General features: G+C 42.3%; 1 non-coding gene across 1 annotated transcript; it reads right to left on the bottom strand.

Annotated features, from left to right (window-relative positions):
• Positions 1–17,608: 17,608 nt before the first annotated feature.
• Positions 17,609–17,680, bottom strand: TRNAA-AGC (transfer RNA alanine (anticodon AGC)). The gene has a single exon. It is a non-coding gene; the product is annotated as a tRNA-Ala (tRNA).
• Between the last annotated feature and the right edge of the window lie 985 nt (positions 17,681–18,665).

Below are 18,665 nucleotides of genomic sequence, written 5' to 3'. Positions count from 1 at the left end.
GAGGTCTTGGGGACTGAGCTCCCAGTCTGCAGGAACTGAAATTACCTTCAGGTAGATAGTGTCAGAACTGAATTGGAGGACACCTAGCTGGTGTCTGCTGCTTGATGTGTGGGGAAAAACCTTCACACATTTAGCCACAGTAGTCTTCTATATTGATGATTATTGTGGTGTGAGACTAGAGGAAAATGGTTGGTGAGAGTTTTCCCAACACAAAATTAAAATTATGATTCTCATACAATCCAGCAATCCTACTTCTGGGGGGGGTTTCAAAAGAATTCAAAAGCATTCAAAGTAGGATCCTAAAGAGATATTTGCAGCATTATTCACACTAGCCAAGAGGTAAAAGCAAAACAAATGGCAATTGACAGATGAATAGATATACAAAATGTGGTATATACATACAATGGAATATTATGTAGCCTTAAAAAAGAAGGAAATCCTATCACACACTACAATAATAGATAAATCTTGAGGACATTATGGTAAGTGAAGTAAGCCAGTCGCAAAAGAACAGACACTGTATGATTCCACTAACATGAAGTATCTAAAGTAGGCAAAATTACAGAAACAGAAGGTAGAAAGGTTGTTGCCAAGGACTGGCTGGAAGGGAGAGGAGAATTCGTGTTTGTTGGGCATAGAGTTTCAGTGTTGAAAGATGAAAGTGTTTCAGAGATCTGTTGCATAACAATGTGAATATACTTAATTATGGGGCGCAGCAGCTCACACATGTAATCCCAGCATTTTGGGAGACCGAGGTGTGTGGATCACGAGGTCAGGAGTTTGAGACCAGCCTGGCCAACATGGTGAAACTCTGTCTCTACTAAAAACACAAAAATTAGCTGGGCATGGGGGCACACGCCTGTAGTCCCAACTACTGGGGAAGCTGAGGCAGAAGAATCATTTGAACCCGGGAGTCGGAGGTTGCAGTGAGCTCAGATTGTGCCACTGCACTCCAGCCTGGGGGACAGAGTGAGACTCCATCTCAAAAAATAAAAAAATAAAAAGAAATCCCGTTAGAAGAGAATAAAATAGAGTGGAAACAAGACGACCGAATAGGAACAGCTCTAGTCTGCAGCTCCCAATGTAATTGATGCAGAAGACAGGTGATTTTTGCATTTCCAACCGAGGTAACTGGTTCCTCTCACTGGGACTGGTTGGATAGTGCATACAGCCCACGGAGGGTGAGCTGAAGCAGGGCAGGGCATTGCCTCACCCAGGAAGTGCAAGGAGTCAGGAGATTACCCTTTCCTAGCCGAGGGAAGCTGTGACAGACTGTACCTGGAAAATCGGAACACTCCTGCTCTAATACTGCACTTTTCCAATGGTCTTAGCAAACGGCACACCAGGAGATTATACCCTGAGCCTGGCTTGGAGGGTCCCATGCCCATGGAGTCTTGCTCACTGCTAGTGCAGCAGTCCAAGATCAAACACCAGGTGGCAGCCTGACCAGGGGAGGGAGCACCATTGCTGAGACTTGAGTAGGTAAACAAAGTGGCTGGGAAGCTCAAACTGGGTGGAGCCCACCACAGCTCAACAAGCCTTGCCTGCCTTTGTAGACTCCACCTCTGGGGGCAGGGCATAGCTGAACAAAAGGCAGCAGAAACTTCTGCAGTCTTAAACGTCCCTGTCTGACAGCTCTGAAGAGAGCAGTGGTTCTCTCAGCACAGAGTTTGAGCTCTGTGAACGGACAGACTGCCTCCTCAAGTGGGTCCTTGACTCCGTGTAACCTACCTGGGAGACACCTCCCAGCAGGGGCTGACTGACACCTCATAAAGCCAGATGCCCATCTAAGACGAAGCTTCCAGAGGAAGGATCAGGCAGCAATATTTGCTGTTCTGCATATTTGCTGTTCTGCAGCCTCCACTGGTGATACCTAGGCAAACAGGATCTGGAGTAGACCTCCAGCAAACTCCAACAGACCTGCAACTGAGGGACCTGACTGTTAGAAGGAAAACTAACAAACAGAAAGGAATAGCATCAACATCAATAAAAAGGGCATCCACACCAAAACCCCATCTGTAGGTCGCCATCATTGAAGACCAAAGGTAGATAAAACCACAAAGATGGAAGAAACCAGAGAAGAAAAGCTGAAAATTCTAAATACCTGAGCGCCTCTTCTCGTCCAAAGGATCGCAGCTCCTCACCAACAACGAAACAAAGCTGGACGGAGAATGAATTTGACGAATTCACAGAAGTAGGCTTCAGAAGGTCAGTAATAGCAAACTCATCTGAGCTAAAGGAGGACGTTTGAACCCACCATAAGGAAGCTAAAAACCTTGAAAAAAGATTAGACAAATGGCTAACTAGAATAAACAGTGTAGAGAAGACCTCAAAGGACCTGAAGGAGCTGAAAATCATGGCATGAGAGCTACGTGATGCATGCACAAGCTTCAGTAGCCGATTCAACAAGTGGAAGAAAGGGTATCAGTGATTGAAGATCAAATGAATGAAATAAAGTGAGAAGAGAATTTAGAGTAAAAAGAAATGAACATAGCCTCCAAGAAATATGGGACTATGTGAAAAGACCAAATCTTCATTTGATTGGCGTACCTGAAAGTGACGGGGAATATGGAACCAAGTTGGAAAACACTCTGCAGGATATTATCCAGGAGAACTTCCCCAACCTAGTAAGGCAGGCCAACATTCAAATTCAGGAAATACAGAGAACACCACAAAGATACTCCTTGAGAAGAGCAGTCCCAAGACACATAATTGTCAGATTCACCAAGGTTGAAATGAAGGAAAAAATGTTAAGGGAAGCCAGAGAGAAAAGTTGAGTTACCCACAAAGGGAAGTCCATCAGACTAACAGTGAATCTCTTGGCAGAAACTCTGCAAACCAGAAGAGAGTGGGGGCCAATATTCAACATTCTTAAAGAAAAGAATTTTCAATCCAGAATTTCATATCCAGCCAAACTAAGTTTCATAAGTGAAGGTGAAATAAAATCCTTTACAGACAAGCAAATGCTGAGAGCTTTTGTCACCACCATGCCTGCCTTACAAGAGCTCCTAAAGGAAGCACTAAACATGGAAAGGAACAACCAGTACCAGCCATTGCAAAAACATGCCAAATTGTAAAGACCATCGATGCTAGGAAAAAACTGCATCAACTAACAGGCAAAATAACCAGCTAACATAATGACAGGATCAAATTCACACATAACAATATTAACCTTAAATGTAAATGGGCTAAATGCCCCAATTAAAAGACAGACTGGCAAATTGGATAAAGAGTCAAGACCCACCAGTGTGCTGCATTCAGGAGACCCATCTCACATGCAGAGACACACATAGGCTCAAAATAAAGGGATGGAGGAAGATCTACCAAGCAAATATAAAGCAAAAAGAGGCAGGGGTTGCAATCCTAGTCTCTGATAAAACAGACTTTAAACGAACAAAGATCAAAAGAGACAAAGAAGATCATCACATAATGGTAAAGGGATCAATACAACAAGAAGAGCTAACTATCCTAAATATATATGCACCCAATACAGGAACACCCAGATTCATAAAGCAAGTCCTTAGAGACCTACAAAGAGAATTAGACTCCACACAATAATAACGGGAGACTTTAACACCCCACTGTCAATATTAGACAGATCAACGAGACAGAACATTAACAACGATATCCAGGACTTGAACTCAGCACTGGACCAAGCAGACCTAATAGACATCTACAGAACTCTCCACCTCAAATCAACAGAATATACATTCTTCTCAGCACCACATTGCACTTATTCCAAAATTGACCACAAAGTTGGAGGTAAAGCACTCCTCAGCAAATGTACAAGAATAGAAATCAAAACAAACTTGTCTCTCAGACCACAGAGCAATCAAATTAGAACTCAGGATTAAGAAACTCATTTGAAACTGCACAACTACATGGAAACAGAACAACTTGCTCCTGAATGACTACTGGGTAAATAACAAAATGAAGACAGAAATAAAGATGTTCTTTGACACCAATGAGAACAAAGATACAACGTACCAGAATCTCTGGGACACATTTAAAGCAGTGTGTAGAGGGAAATTTATAGCACTAAATGCCCATAAGAGAAAGGAGGAAAGATCTAAAATTGACACCCTAACATCACAATTAAAAGAACTAGAGAAGCAAGAGCAAACACATTCAAAAGCTAGCAGAAGGCAAGAAATAACTAAGATCAGAGCAGAACTGAAGGAGATAGAAACACAAAAACCTTTCAAAAAAATAAATGAATCCAGGAGCTGATTTTTTGAAAAGAAAACAAAATTGATAGACCACTAGCAAGATGAATAAAAAAGAAAAGAGAGAAGAATCAAATAGATGCAATGAAAAATGATAAAGGGGATATCACCACTGACCCCACAGAAATACAAACTACCATCAGAGAATACTATAAACACCTCTATGCAAATAAACTAGAAAATCTAGAAGAAATGGATAAATTCCTGGACACAGACACGCTCCTAAGACTAAATCAGGAAGAAGTTAAATCCCTGAATAGACCAGTAACAGGCTTTGAAATTGGGGCAATAATTAATAGCCTACCAACCAAAAGAAGTCCAGGACCAGATGAATTCACAGCCGAATTCTACCAGAGCTACAAAGAGGAGCTGGTCGGATTCCTTCTGAAACTATTCCAATCAATAGAAAAAGAGGGACTTATCCCTAACTCATTTTATGAGGCCAGCACCATCCTGATACCAAAGCCTGGCAGAGACATGACAAAAAAAGAGAATTTTAGACCAATATCCCTGATGAACATCTGTGCAAAATTCCTCAATAAAATACTGGCAGACTGAATCCAGCAGCATATCAAAAAGCTTATCCACCAAGATCAAGTTGGCTTCATCCCTGGGATGCAAGGCGTGTTCAACATACATAAATCAATAAATGTAATCCATCACATAAACAGAACCAAAGACAAAAACCACATGATTATCTCAATAGATGCAGAAAAGGCCTTCAACAAAATTCAGCATCACTTCATGCTAAAAACTCTCAATAAACTAGGTATTGATGGGACGTATCTCAAAATAATAAGAGCTATTTATGACAAACCCACAGCCAATATCATACTGAATGGGCAAAACCTGGAAGCATTCCCTTTGAAAAGTGGCACAAGACAAGGATGCCCTCTCTCATTACTCCTGTTCAACATAGTGTTGGAAGTTCTGGCCAGGGCAATCAGGCAGGAGAAAGAAATAAAGAGTATTCAATTAGGAAAAGAGGAAGTCAAATTGTCCCTGTTTGCAGATGACATGATTGTATATTTAGAAAACCCCATCATCTCAGTCCACAATCTCCTTAAGCTGATAAGCAACTTCAGCAAAGTCTCAGGATACCAAATCAATGAGCAAAAATCACAAGCATTCCTATACACCAATAACAGATAAACAGAGCCTAATCATAAGTGAACTCCCATTCACAATAGCTACAAAGTGAATAAAATACCTAGGAATCCAACTTTCAAGGGATGTGAAGGACCTCTTCAAGGAGGACTACAAACCACTGCTCAACAAAATAAAAGAGGACACAAACAAATGGAAGAACATTCCATGCTTATGGATAGGAAGAATCAATATCGTGAAAATGGCCATACTGCCCAATGTAATTTATAGATTCAGTGCCATCTGCATCAAGCTACCAATAACTTTCTTCACAGAATTGGAAAATACTACTTTAAAGTTCATATGGAACCAAAAAAGAGCCTGCATTGCCAAGACAATCCTAAGAAAAAAGAACAAAGCTGGAGGCATCATGCTACCTGACTTCAAACTATACTACATGGCTACAGTAACCAAAACAGCATGGTACTGGTACCAAAAAAGATACATAGACCAATGGAACAGAACAGAGCCCTCAGAAATAACACCACACATCTACAACCATCTGATCTTTGACAAACCTGACAAAAACAAGAAATGGGGAAAGGATTCCCTATTTAATAAATGGTGCTCGGAAAACTGGCTGGCCATATGTAGAAAGCTGAAACTGGATCCATTCCTTACACCTTATACAAAAATTAATTCAAGATGGATTAAAGACTTAAACGTTAGACCTAAAACCATAAAAACCCTAGAAGAAAACCTAGGCAATACCATTCAGGACATAGTCATGGACAAGGACTTCATGACTAAAACACAAAAAGCAATGGCAACAAAAGGCAAAATAGACAAATGGGATCCAATTAAACTAAAGAGCTTCTGCACAGCAAAAGAAACCACCATCAGAGCAGACAGGCAACCTATCAAATGGAAGAAAATTTTTGCAATCTACCCATCTGACAAAGGGCTAATATCCAGAAACTACAAAGAACTTAAATAAATTTACAAGAAAAAAATCAAACAACCCCATGAAAAAGTGGGCAAAGTATATGAACGGACACATCTCAAAAGAAGACATTTATGTAGCCAACAGACACACGAAAAAATGCTCATCATCACTGGTCATCAGAGAAATGCAAATCAAAACCACAATGAGATACCATCTCACACCAGTTAGAATGGCAATCATTAAAAAGTCAGGAAACAACAGGTGCTGGAGAGGATGTGGAGAAATAGGAATGCTTTTACACCATTGTTGGGACTGTAAACTCGTTCAGCCATTGTGGAAGACAGTGTGATGATTCCTCAAGGATCTAGAACTAGAAATACCATTTGACTCAGCAGTCCCATTACTGGGTATATACCCAAAGGATTATAAATCATGCTACTATAAAGACACATTCACATGTATGTTTATTGCGGCACTATTCACAATAGTAAAGACTTGGAACCAACCCAAATGTCCGTCAATGATAGACTGGATTAGGAAAATGTAGCACATACACACCATGGAATACTATGCAGTCATAAAAAAGGATGAGTTCATGTCCTTTTTGGGGACATGGATGAAGCTGGAAACCATCATTCTGAACGAACTATAACAAGGACAGAAAACCAAACACCACATGTTCTCACTCATAGAGGGGAATTGAACAATGAGAACACTTGGACACAGGGCGGGGAACATCACACACCACGGCCGTCATCAGGTGGGTTAGCGGGGAGGGATAGCATTAGGAGTAACACCTAATGTAAATGACGAGTTAATTATGCAGGACACCAACATGGCACATGTATACATATGTAACAAACCTGCACATTGTGCACATGTACCCTAGAACTTAAAGTACAAAAAAAAAGAAGAGAATAAAATATTTTCTCCCTTAGACCTGAGCCCTGATAGTATTTATTTATAGGTCTGAAGTTCTGACCCCCTACTATAGCTTCTTACTTTTTGACAATTATCCTTTTTTTTTTTTTTTTTTGAGATAGAGGCTCACTGTGTCACCCAGGCTGGATTGCAATAGCTCAATCTCAGCTCGCTGCAGTCTTCACCTCCCAGGTCCCAGTGATTCTCCTGCCTCCGCCTCCCAAGTAGCTGGGATTACAGGTGCCTGTCACTACACCTGGCTAATTTTTTTGTATTTTTAGTAGAGACGGGGTTTTGCCATGTTGGCCAGGCTGCTCTCAAACTCCTGACCTCAAGTGATCCACCCACCTCGGCCTCCCAAAGTGCTGGGATTACAGGCATGAACCACCGTGCCCAGCCAATTGTCCTTTTTCTAACACAAAATACTTCCATGGTCTGACCATTGTGAATGAGGCTGTCCAACTGGAAAAGTGAGTTAAGCTGAGATGCAGACCTGCCAAAGTCTCAACCAACACCATGGGGAGCACTGGATTACATATAGCCTATACTCTTGTGGTGCCAAAATGACAAACCTTTTTACTCCACTGCAATCAATTGTTGAAGGTGTATCATCCCAGGAAGGGTGTGCTTTTGGGAGAATCAACTTTCTTCAGCTGAGATAAACCTTAGAACATTGGCAGCACTCCAAACAACTAAGGTAATTGAGTCCTTCTTTGAGAGGGAAGGTAGGTGGCATTTCTCCATGTCTTATATTATTCATATATTGCCTCTGCCCTATTGTCTCTCATCCATTAAAGATTCTAATTAAATATATATTGGATCTCCCTATCCTCTCTTCTATTAATACCATTATTTTGTATCTCCATACTTTGTTCTGAATAATTCTTTTTTTTTTAGACAGAGTCTCGCTCTGTTGCCCAGGCTGGAGTGCAGTGGGGCGATCTCGGCTCACTGCAAGCTCTGCCTCCTGGGTTCACGCCGTTCTCCTGCCTCAGCCTCCCGAGTAGCTGAGACTACAGGCGCCTGCCACCATGCCCGGCTAAATTTTTGTATTTTTAGTAGAGATGGGGTTTCACTGAGTTAGTCAGGATGGTCTCGATCTCCTGAGCTCATGATCCACCCGCCCTGGCCTCCCAAAGTGCTGGGATTACAGACATGAGCCACCACACTGTGCCTGTTCTGAATAGTTTCTTCTAAATTATTTTCTACTTCACTAATACTTTCTTCAGTGTGTCAAGTTTGCTGTTAATTTATCCTTCAAGTTCTTAATTTTGGTTATTATATATTTCAATTACAAATAAAATTTGGTTTTTATTTTTAAATTTACTTTGTCAGTTTCTATATTTTTCAGTTTGCTCCTTAAATTTTTTAGATTAGCTTCTGTTTCTTTGAATATAGTAAGCAGTTTTGTTACCCCCTTGTCTGACAATTTCCAGATCTGAAGTTCAATAGGTTCTATTTCTGGTATCTGTCATTTCTTTCTCCTTCTTTCTTTCTTTCTCTCTCCTTCTTTCTTTCTTTCTCTTTCTTTCTTTCCTTCCTTCCTTCTTTCTTTTACTTTCTTCTCTTTCTTTTCCTTCTTTTCTTTTTTTGTGTCTGTTGTTTCTGTTGATTTTCATGGAGACTTGTTTCTTCATGTGTATGCACATGTTTATATGCTGGGTTTTGTATTTGAAAAAAATTATTTCTAGAAATAATGTGAAGTCTAGGTTAAAGTTTTATTCCTTCAGAGAGGATTTTCCTTTGCGTCTTCAGGAACCTACATTGTGCTGAAATACAGCCCACCTTAAACCAATGTCAAAGTTTGGGGGCTTATGAGCTACCCAGATGATGATAAGCCAAGCTGCAGTTTATGGGTGAGCAGGTTTACTTACAGGACCCCTTTACTCCTAGAAAGCAAACTAAGGGGACATAATCACCAGTGTCCCCACTTTGAGCAGCCCGGGGTTTCTGTTTTTGTTCCTCTAGCCCTATGAGGCTATCAGAAACATAGATAAGTCTCTTGGCCTCTACATCCAGATTACAAATGTTGCCAGGACAAAAGTGGTCCCAACTGCTGGATTCACTTCTCTGGGTTTGTTTCTTTTACTAAAACTCAGCAGGTAATTGATTACTAGTTTATTATATTTTTAATGCTTTAAGAATTATATTTATATATCATCCAGCTTTATTGTTGTCTTCACCAGGGGGATTATCTGAATTACCTAGACATCCATTATCTGGAATAAAGTTCTGTCTCTCTTCACTTGTCTTAATTGAAACTAGAGTCAGCACCCCTGAATACCAGCTGAATCCATTGCACCATAATCTGTGGATTATGCTGTTAAAGCAAACTAAATATGGCCTGAGAAAGATTCCATACTTCTTTTTTTTTATTTTTTTTATTTTTTATTTTTTATTTTTTTGAGACGGAGTCTCGCTTTGTCGCCCAGGCTGGAGTGCAGTGGCCGGATCTCAGCTCACTGCAAGCTCCGCCTCCCGGGTTTACGCCATTCTCCTGCCTCAGCCTCCCGAGTAGCTGGGACTACAGGCGCCCACCACCTCGCCCGGCTAGTTTTTTGTATTTTTAGTAGAGACGGGGTTTCACCATATTAGCCAGGATGGTCTCGATCTCCTGACCTCGTGATCCGCCCGTCTCGGCCTCCCAAAGTGCTGGGATTACAGGCTTGAGCCACCGCGCCCAGCCATACTTCTCTATTTGGGTCCTTGTAGAGGAATTGCTACCTAGCTTAATGGGTAGACAAGATTGAAAACCTAACTTAGGAATATGTGCCTATAACAATAGCTGAGTCTTGGCCAATCCCAGCGGCTGTAATTCAACCATTCATACACTGCTGAGTGTTCAAACTGTGTTCAAATAAGACAAAAACTGAGCTGTAACCAATCCAGCCATTCTGTACCTCACTTCCAATTTCCATTCGTCATTCCTTTTTTTTCTTTTTTTTTTGAGACGGAGTTTTGCTCTCTTGCCCAGGCTGGAGTGCAGTGGCTCGATCTCAGTTCACTGAAACCTTTGCCTCCCAGGTTCAAGCAATTCTCCTGGCTCAGCCTCCTGAGTAGCTGGGATTACAGGAGCATGCCACCACAGCTGGGTAATTTTTTTGTATTTTTAGTAGAGACGGGGTTTCACCATGTTGGTCGGGCTTGTCTTGAACTCCTGACCTCGTGATCCACACGCCTCGGTCTCCCAAAGTGCTGGGATTACAGGCGTGAGCCACTGCGCCTGGCCTCAGCCCCCACACTGCCCTTTTTTTTTTGGTCTATAAATCTTCTTCCACTACGTGGCTGCGCTGAGTCTCTGTGAATCTGTTGTGATTCTGGGGGTTGCCCAATTCGCAAACCATTCATTGCTCAATTAAATTCTTTTAAAGCTAATTCAGCTGAAGTTTTTCCTTTACCAATGCCCATATTCTGAAGGTGTGAGTGAGCCTGTACCAATAAGGTCAGGCTCAAACCTAGCCATTTTCTTCCAAAGTGTTAACCACAGTATTAAATAGCACCCCAAGGTTTTTAAAATAACTGAGACATTTACACCCAAATCTGTGTTTAAAAAAGAGAGATGGTCAGGGGCGGTGGCTCATGCCTATAATCCCAGCACCTGGGAGGCTGAGGCAGGAGGGTCACTTGAGGTCGGGAGTTCAAGACCAGCCTGACCAACATGGAGAAACGCTGTTTCTACGAAAAATACAAAATTAGCCAGGCACGGTGGCGCATACCTGTAATCCCAGCTACTCAGGAGGCTGAGGCAGGAGTATTGCTTGAACCTGAGAGGCAGAGGTTGCCGTGAGCCAAGATCGCACCCTTGCACCCCAGCCTGGGCAACAAGAGTGAAACTCCATCTCAAAAAAAAAAAGAAAGTAGAGATATAATCCAGTACCTTATATCTGTGCTACACCCTCATACTGTAGGTTTGTATGACTGTACAATGCTCTTCTTTATATGACTTCAAAACCTGAGAAAAGTGTTCCTATTCTTATGTCAAAACGTCCTAGCACTACTTATGGAATGAACTGTTAGGGGGAAAATGAAATAAAAAAGCAATGTCATTTCCCCTAAATCTTTAGTAAGCACTTGTTGGATTAGTAAATCTTAGGCTTTGCGTGCAAGTCAGAGGATGGCAGCTCAAACTCACTAGAATCCATCTGGTTGTCTCCTCTTTCCTTTTGTCTCACATGCTTTGTTATGTATCAGTTTAACTATACATATTTTAAAATAAGGACTTTCAGGGCAAAACGTCTCACAAACATATACTATCACCATAACTTGATGGAAGCCTGAATTTAGTATATGGTAAGGCTGAACTTATAAAATGTTCATTCAGGCTTCCATCAAGTTATGGTGGTAGAATATGGTAAAAGAACTTATAATGTGATCTTACAAACTTCATTTTTTTAAGAGCAGTTTTAGGTTTACAGCAAAATTGAGTGCTTACACCCCCTCACTCCACAATCACAATCTTCCCGGTTAGCAACATTTCATCAAAGTGATACATTGGTTACAACTGATGAACCTACATTGACAGGTTATCACCCAAAGTCCATAGTTTACATTAGGTTTCACTGTGGTATTGTACATTTTATGTGTTTGGACAAACATATAGTGACATGTATACACCTTTATAGTAGCACAAAGAATAGTTTCACTGCCCTTACCCTAAACTTTTAACATCAAAAAGCAGAAAAGCCATGAGTGAAGAATAAAGGGCTAGTCCTTTAAAACGTATAATGTTAGAACCCAGAAAATGATACCCCCAAAGTATGGCATTTTTTGTCTTTCTGGTTAAAGGAAATATATATAAAAGGAGATTCTGGTTTAAATCCCAGCTGTTCTTTTTCAGCTTTTGCCCTGAAGCATGATTTCAAGTAGGCAGGGAACTGTTTTAATACAGTAGGTCCTTCACATTTCATTGTCTCAGAAACCAACGCAGCCATATTCACTTGAAAGTAGTTGTTCACCTCACATTGGTGCATTTGTTAGTCTCAGAAGTTACCTCTGTGCACTGTATATAGTACCTCATTGTCTTTCACGGCTCGGATGGTGCACTTATCTCCCTAAAGAAAGTGTGCTAGTTAAACACAGTCCAGAGGAAAGGATTAGGGAAATACTGAGATGGAGAAAAAAGTGTTTTCAGATTCATTACTGTTTGCAAGCTATAAAGAGGCACAGATCATTTGAGCAAGAATACGTAAAAGTGGAAATTATAAAACAATCTTATTAGGATGTAGGATAGACGGGTGTGTGCTGACTGCTTTTTTTCAGAGGCAAAGATGAGGTGAGGTCCGCTGGGGTGGCTCCAACTGTAGTCCCAGCTACTCAGCAGGCTGCGGCGGAAGGATCCCTTGAGCCCAGGAGTTCGAGGCTGCAGTGAGCTAAGATGGCACCACTGCACTCCAGCCTGGGCAATAGAGACTCCTCTTCAAATAAACAAACAAGCAACAAAACAAAAGCATAAACAGAAAAAGGAGGGAAAGACTTGATGAAGTCAGACTTGAGTATATCTAGGAGTTGGTGAAGAAGGCTGAGATGATCAGAATTATCTATTGATATTGGTGCACCAATGAGCCCATCTTGATCCCTTTATCAGATGAGAATGCAAAATAATGCCATGTACTGACTGGTACTTTCCGCCAGGCAACTCTGATTTGTTGATGGTTCATATCTTTAAAAAGTCATCAAGATAGGCCGGGCGCGGTGGCTCAAGCCTGTAATCCCAGCACTTTGGGAGGCCAAGACGGGTGGATCATGAGGTCAGGAAATCGAGACCATCCTGGCTAACACGGTGAAACCCCGTCTCTACTAAAAAATACAAAAAACTAGCTGGGCGAGATGGCGGCCACCTGTAATCCCAGTTACTTGGGAGGCTGAGGCAGGAGAATGGCGTGAACCCGGGAGGCGGAGCTTGCAGTGAGCTGAGATCCGGCCACTGCACTCCAGCCCGGGCGACAGAGCGAGACTCCGTCTCAAAAAAAAAAAAAAAAAAAAAAAAAAAAAGTCATCAAGATATCAGTGCTGTTTCTCAATTAAAAATAAAATAAAACAAATTCAAGCTATACTTTTCTACTGGATATGCCATAACTTCTTAATTTTCTGTAATAGAAACTATCCTTTTGCCAACATCTACTCAGATGACTGGACTAATACAGTCATGCCTAGATCAACCCCAGGGATATGATCTGAAAAATTAGTCACAGGCCATTTCATCACTGTGCGAACATTTTAGAGAGTATTTAACACAAACCTAGATGGTATAGCCTACTCCACACCTAGGTTATATGGTGTAGCCCATTGCTTCTAGGCTACAAACCACTACAACACGTTACTGTATTGAATACTGTAGGGCAGTGGAACACACAGATAAGTATTTGTGTACTTAAACACAGAAAAGGTACAGTAAAAATACGGTATAATAGTCTTAACAAAACCACGGTCGTATATGTGGTCAGTCGTTGACGGAAAGGTCTTTGTGTGAAGCACAACTGTAGTTCCAGTTTGAGCGTGACACCTTGTTGAAGTTTTAAGAGTTAACCTGCCGGGCGCGGTGGCTCAGGCCTGTAATCCCACTGCTTTGGGAGGCCGAGGCGGGCGGATCACAAGGTCAGGAGATTGAGACCATCCTGGCTAACACAGTGAAACCCCGTCTATACTAAAAAAAAAAAAAAAAAAAAAAAAAAAAAATTAGCCGGGCGTGGTAGCAGACGCCTGTAGTCCCAGTTACTCTGCTGAGGAAGGAGAATGGCGTGAACCCGGGAGGCGGAGCTTGCAGTGAGCCGAGATCGCACCACTGCACTCCAGCCTGGGAGACAGAGCAAGATTGTCTCAAAAAAAAAAAGAGTTAACCTGTATGGTGAGAGTACATGTGGCTTCAGGTTATTCATATACATGTGGCATCACGTTGTTCATACATATTATTATACGCTATTATAAGGTATTTTAAACTTCCATGAGCACTGCAATAAAACATGGGAAAATGTTAATGATTTATTAGAGTAAAATAACTGTTATGAATATTGAAGCCCATTCTAAAGATAGAACTATTGAAGCTAAAGAAAATGCCCTAGATAACTACTATAGGTATTGTAAAAACAGTTTCTCTGTGTTTTGAAAACCCAGAAGAGCATATTCAAAAACAAGAATCTACCATACGGAAAGGTATTGGCCATCTCAAAACTCTCATATACGGCAAAGGACTTTGGTCTTCCCAAGATAGCCATCTGGTGGCGCCTAAGTCATTCTCCAGAACCTTGATGTGCCTAGCACATGAAAGCACCCATAAATAACGGCAGAAACAAATTCACTCCAAATTTTCAAGATTATTGTTAGAAAATTTTCCTCAAGAAGCTCTATGGGTGGCTGAATCTTTTCTTCTCTGTGTTGATCGTAACCCTCCAAAAAACTGAAGCAATTCATCTCCAGTACCGTTTGGGCATTTACAAATGGATTTTATTCAGTTATCCAAAATTTTAAAAAACTGAATGTGTTTCAACAATATTTTCAAAAGTAAAATTGTGTAATTTTTGGTTGAACTGAAGCTTTCTCTTCTAAAAGATTAATACTTTAAATTATTGTTGTCAAATAGGGCTTTCTACAATGATGAAAATGTTCTATATCTGTGCTGTCCAATTGGTAGGTATGACATGCCACGTGTGACTATTGAGCGTTGAAATAGGAATAGTACAATAGCTCTGTTACCAAAACATAGTAACAAGTATTATTCAAAGCTTGCAGATTTTGTTTTTCCACCTGGGAAATACAAAACATTTAGCACTGTTAATGGACAGAGAAATCCACTTCAGTAGGGAAATTCTTAAGATTCTCCCATTAAAACACACATTTTTTGTTCTTATTCTCAAAATCTGAGAAAGCAGCACAAATTTATGGTCTTCTTTAAATCAACATTTGAAAACACCATTGTAAAATTACAACTGAGACAGTAAGAGATCTCACCTAACCAATTCCATCTCTTTTCTAACCTCCAAGCTGTCCTTGTTCATTCCTGGTCATAGACTGGCCTAACTGCGAGGAACTTAGTTTAACTTAGTTCAGCTTTGAAACGAAGACAATAGCAGCCGTTTCCAAAACACACCCGCTTCCTGCCTGGGGACTAGACTGCTTTTGCAGGACTAACAAATTAGCCACAAGATTAGAAAGTATGGTTTAGGAGTTATGCAGCTGGAGGCTGCAAGATTCTAAACCTCCCCAAATTGCTCCTGGGGATAACGTCACTATTGTAAAATCTAAGATCAGTGCTTGAGATATTTTGCAGACCCTGCACTCTATGGATCAGCAGGCACCACCCATAATGATAAACTGCCTCATCTGGTCTTGTGGCCCCCATCCAGGAATTGAGTCAACACAAGAGGACAACTTCGACTCCCTCTGATTCATCTCCAACCCAACCAATCAACTTTCCCAATCACTGGTCCCCTACCCACCAAATTATCTTTAAAAACTCCAATCCACTCGGGGAGACTGATTTGAATAATAATAAAACGAGTCTCCCGCGCAGCCAGCTCTGCATGCCCCTGTCTTGATAAATGGTTCTGTCTAGGCAGTGGGCAAGCTGAACCCATTGGGTGGTTACACATTTTCAAATTTTCAGAGCTTTCCTTAGACTAAAATTTTACCATCAGTCCTAAGATAATATGATCTATGCTACAAAACTCGCCGTAAAAAAGTAACTATATAGCACTGCTATAGAAATCTATAAAGTGTTTCCTGCGCAGGAGGGCCCATTACAGCCAAGGCGCCCAGCTGGAATGGCATGATCTTTTTTTTTTTTTTTTTTTTTTGAGACGGAGTCTCGCTCTGTCGCCCAGGCTGCTGGAGTGCAGTGGCGCGATCTCTGCTCACTGCAAGCTCCTCCTCCCGGGTTCACACCATTCTCCTGCCTCAGCCTCCCAAGTAGCTGGGACTACAGGCACCCGCTGCCACGCCAGGCTAATTTTTTTTTTTTTTTATTTTTAGTAGAGACGGGATTTCACCGTGTTAGCCAGGATGGTCTCGATCTCCTGATCTCGTGATCCGCCTGCCTCGGCCTCCCAAAGTGCTGGGATTACAGGCGTGAGCCACCGCACCCAGCCTCTAAATCTTTTTAATAAACTTTCACCCCTGCTCTAAGACTTGCCTTGGTCTTTCCTTCGGCCTTATGCCCCTCAATCGAATTCTTTCCTCCTCCTGAGAAGGCAAGAATTAAAGTTGCTGCAGACTCCTTACAGATAATGCCACAGCTAATATGTTGAGATGGTCACACATGCATGTGTGAGGCCCTTCAAAACGTGAGCTGCAGTTAGAATCGGGAAGAGAAGGGAGTGGGGATGTGTATATTTTCTGATTCCCTTCCTCATCTCATCTTTTAAAGCTAGCTAAGTGCTGCTTCAAGTCAGCCAGACACGAAGGCTTCAATTTATTTAACACAATAAATAATTTCTATTTGGATCCAAAGCTTACATTATGCTCTAATAAATGTTACCCTAAAAAAGTCAGAAACAATAACAATGAGTCAATGAAATGCATACAAAGTAGGTCAGGCGTGGTGGCTCACGCCTGTAATCCCAGCACTTTGGGAGGCCGAGGCGGGTGGATCACTTGAAGTCAGGAGTTCGAGACCAGCCTGGCCAATATGGTGGAAGCCCCGTCTCCACTGAAAAAAAAAAAAAAAATTAGCCGGACAGGGTGGCGCACACCTGTAATCCCAGCTACTCGGGAGGCTAAGGCAGGAGAATCGCTTGCACCTGGGAGGCAGAGATTGCACGTGAGCCGAGATTGCGCCATTGCACTCTGCACTCCAGCCTGGGCGACAGGGTGAGACCCTGTTTCCAAAAAAAAAAAAAAAAAAAAAAAAGGCATAAAAGGCATACAAAGTCTAAAATCGGAGGAACAAGAGACAACTGATGGGGGAAAAAAAAACGGAGGAGACTGCGATGGGAAGAGTGGTGGGGAAATCCGTGGGACAGTTTTCTTATTCTCTGGGTCTGTCCCTTGACCAAGGAACAGCTCAAAAAAAGAAGAGATCTGAAGAAAATTATCTGTGGTTTCTTTTCTGTCTTTTTGTTTCTTGCTTGCTCTTCCAGAATACTGGGAATTGTAGCCAATGTGATTGGGCTTGTTAATTTCGTGCCTTGTTTGTTTTTCGGGTTTTGGAATTCTGAGCCAGTCTGTGCTTCCCCAGCCTCTTTCATTTTGTCTTTCGTCTCCTGACACAGCCACCCAGGATGGTGTCAAAGCCTTAGAGCAGAAATGAATCAATATTAAAAGCAAAATAGAGCTTGTTTTCCTTCGTTTCCATGTGAATTCGAAGAATTGATAGAGAATGGAAGTGCCACAAAACAAAATACAAAACAAAATTGAGGCGAGTCATAGACATGACAGACTTGGTTTTGCAAACAATGACACAACGAGGAGAGGAAAAAAGAAAAAGAAAAAAAATCCCTGGAGGTGCCGGGGATTGAACCCGGGGCCTCGTGCATGCTAAGCACGCGCTCTACCACTGAGCTACACCCCCCTCGCGCTCGTTTTCTGCCAAAATACTTCTATGACCTGTTCCTATTTTCGGGCGGGCTAAGAAGCTTTACTTCTTATTCGCTTTACTGCGTATTGTTTCCTGGCTACCTGAGAGAAGGAAAACTGAATATTATATCGAAAGTCCCGTGCTGGGCCTGGGATCTCCCACTGCAGGTCACCCTCTCGGACGCCAGCTCGACAGCCACCTGTCGGGGTTTATAAGGGAGCCGTCCTGCCTGGCTGCCCCCAGAGAAAGGTCTGTGATGGAGGGATCTCTGCCTTGAAAAGTTGCCAGGAAACTGCGAGCACAATGCAGGAAGATAAAAAGAAAGCCCTAAACTCCGCCGTCGGAATTTAGGTCCAAGTGGGAGAGAAGACAGGAGGCGAACTGCAGATCGGCTTGGGCCGGTCGTAGTTACTGCCCCTGCAGGTTCCCGCGCACAGGGTGGAGAACCTGCGCACGCTGAGTTTCGCGGGCTCTGAGGCTCGGGTGGTGAGTCGCGGAGATGCGTACTGGGAAGAGAAAGCAGCGAGAAGGACGCACCTGCATTTATGGCGCCACCTCGCGGGGGGAATCCTCCACGGAATAAAAAGTATGCAGAAGCAAGGCGATTTATGACTGCCTAAATGCTTCGTGCTGCTGGAGAGTTCTTAGACCTCTCCACTCTTTGGCACACCGGCAGGCGCTTTCTGCTGTTTGCCAAACCTTGGTACGACAGTCAATCCAGAAATGAGCTTCTGGAGCAAATCCTAAATCCCTTTCTGTCTGTTTTCTTCTGATTCGCTGTCACCTTTAAGGGACCTGTTTCTCCTTGGAAACCTGAAAACAACATCTAGCCTATATAGTACCTCCCCAGGTCCAGGGCTGGCCCTCCCGACCAGTCAGAGCCAGCTGGACTGTGCGCCTAGAGGTGGACAGACCGGGGAAACGGCATACTGTATACGTACAATGCATGGGCCACAGGCGACCCTATGACCCAGAGATT

Source organism: Macaca nemestrina, chromosome 5, assembly GCF_043159975.1.
Source record: "Macaca nemestrina isolate mMacNem1 chromosome 5, mMacNem.hap1, whole genome shotgun sequence".
NCBI classification, from domain to species: domain Eukaryota; kingdom Metazoa; phylum Chordata; class Mammalia; order Primates; family Cercopithecidae; genus Macaca; species Macaca nemestrina.
This window is presented reverse-complemented; position numbering and strand designations above follow the sequence as displayed.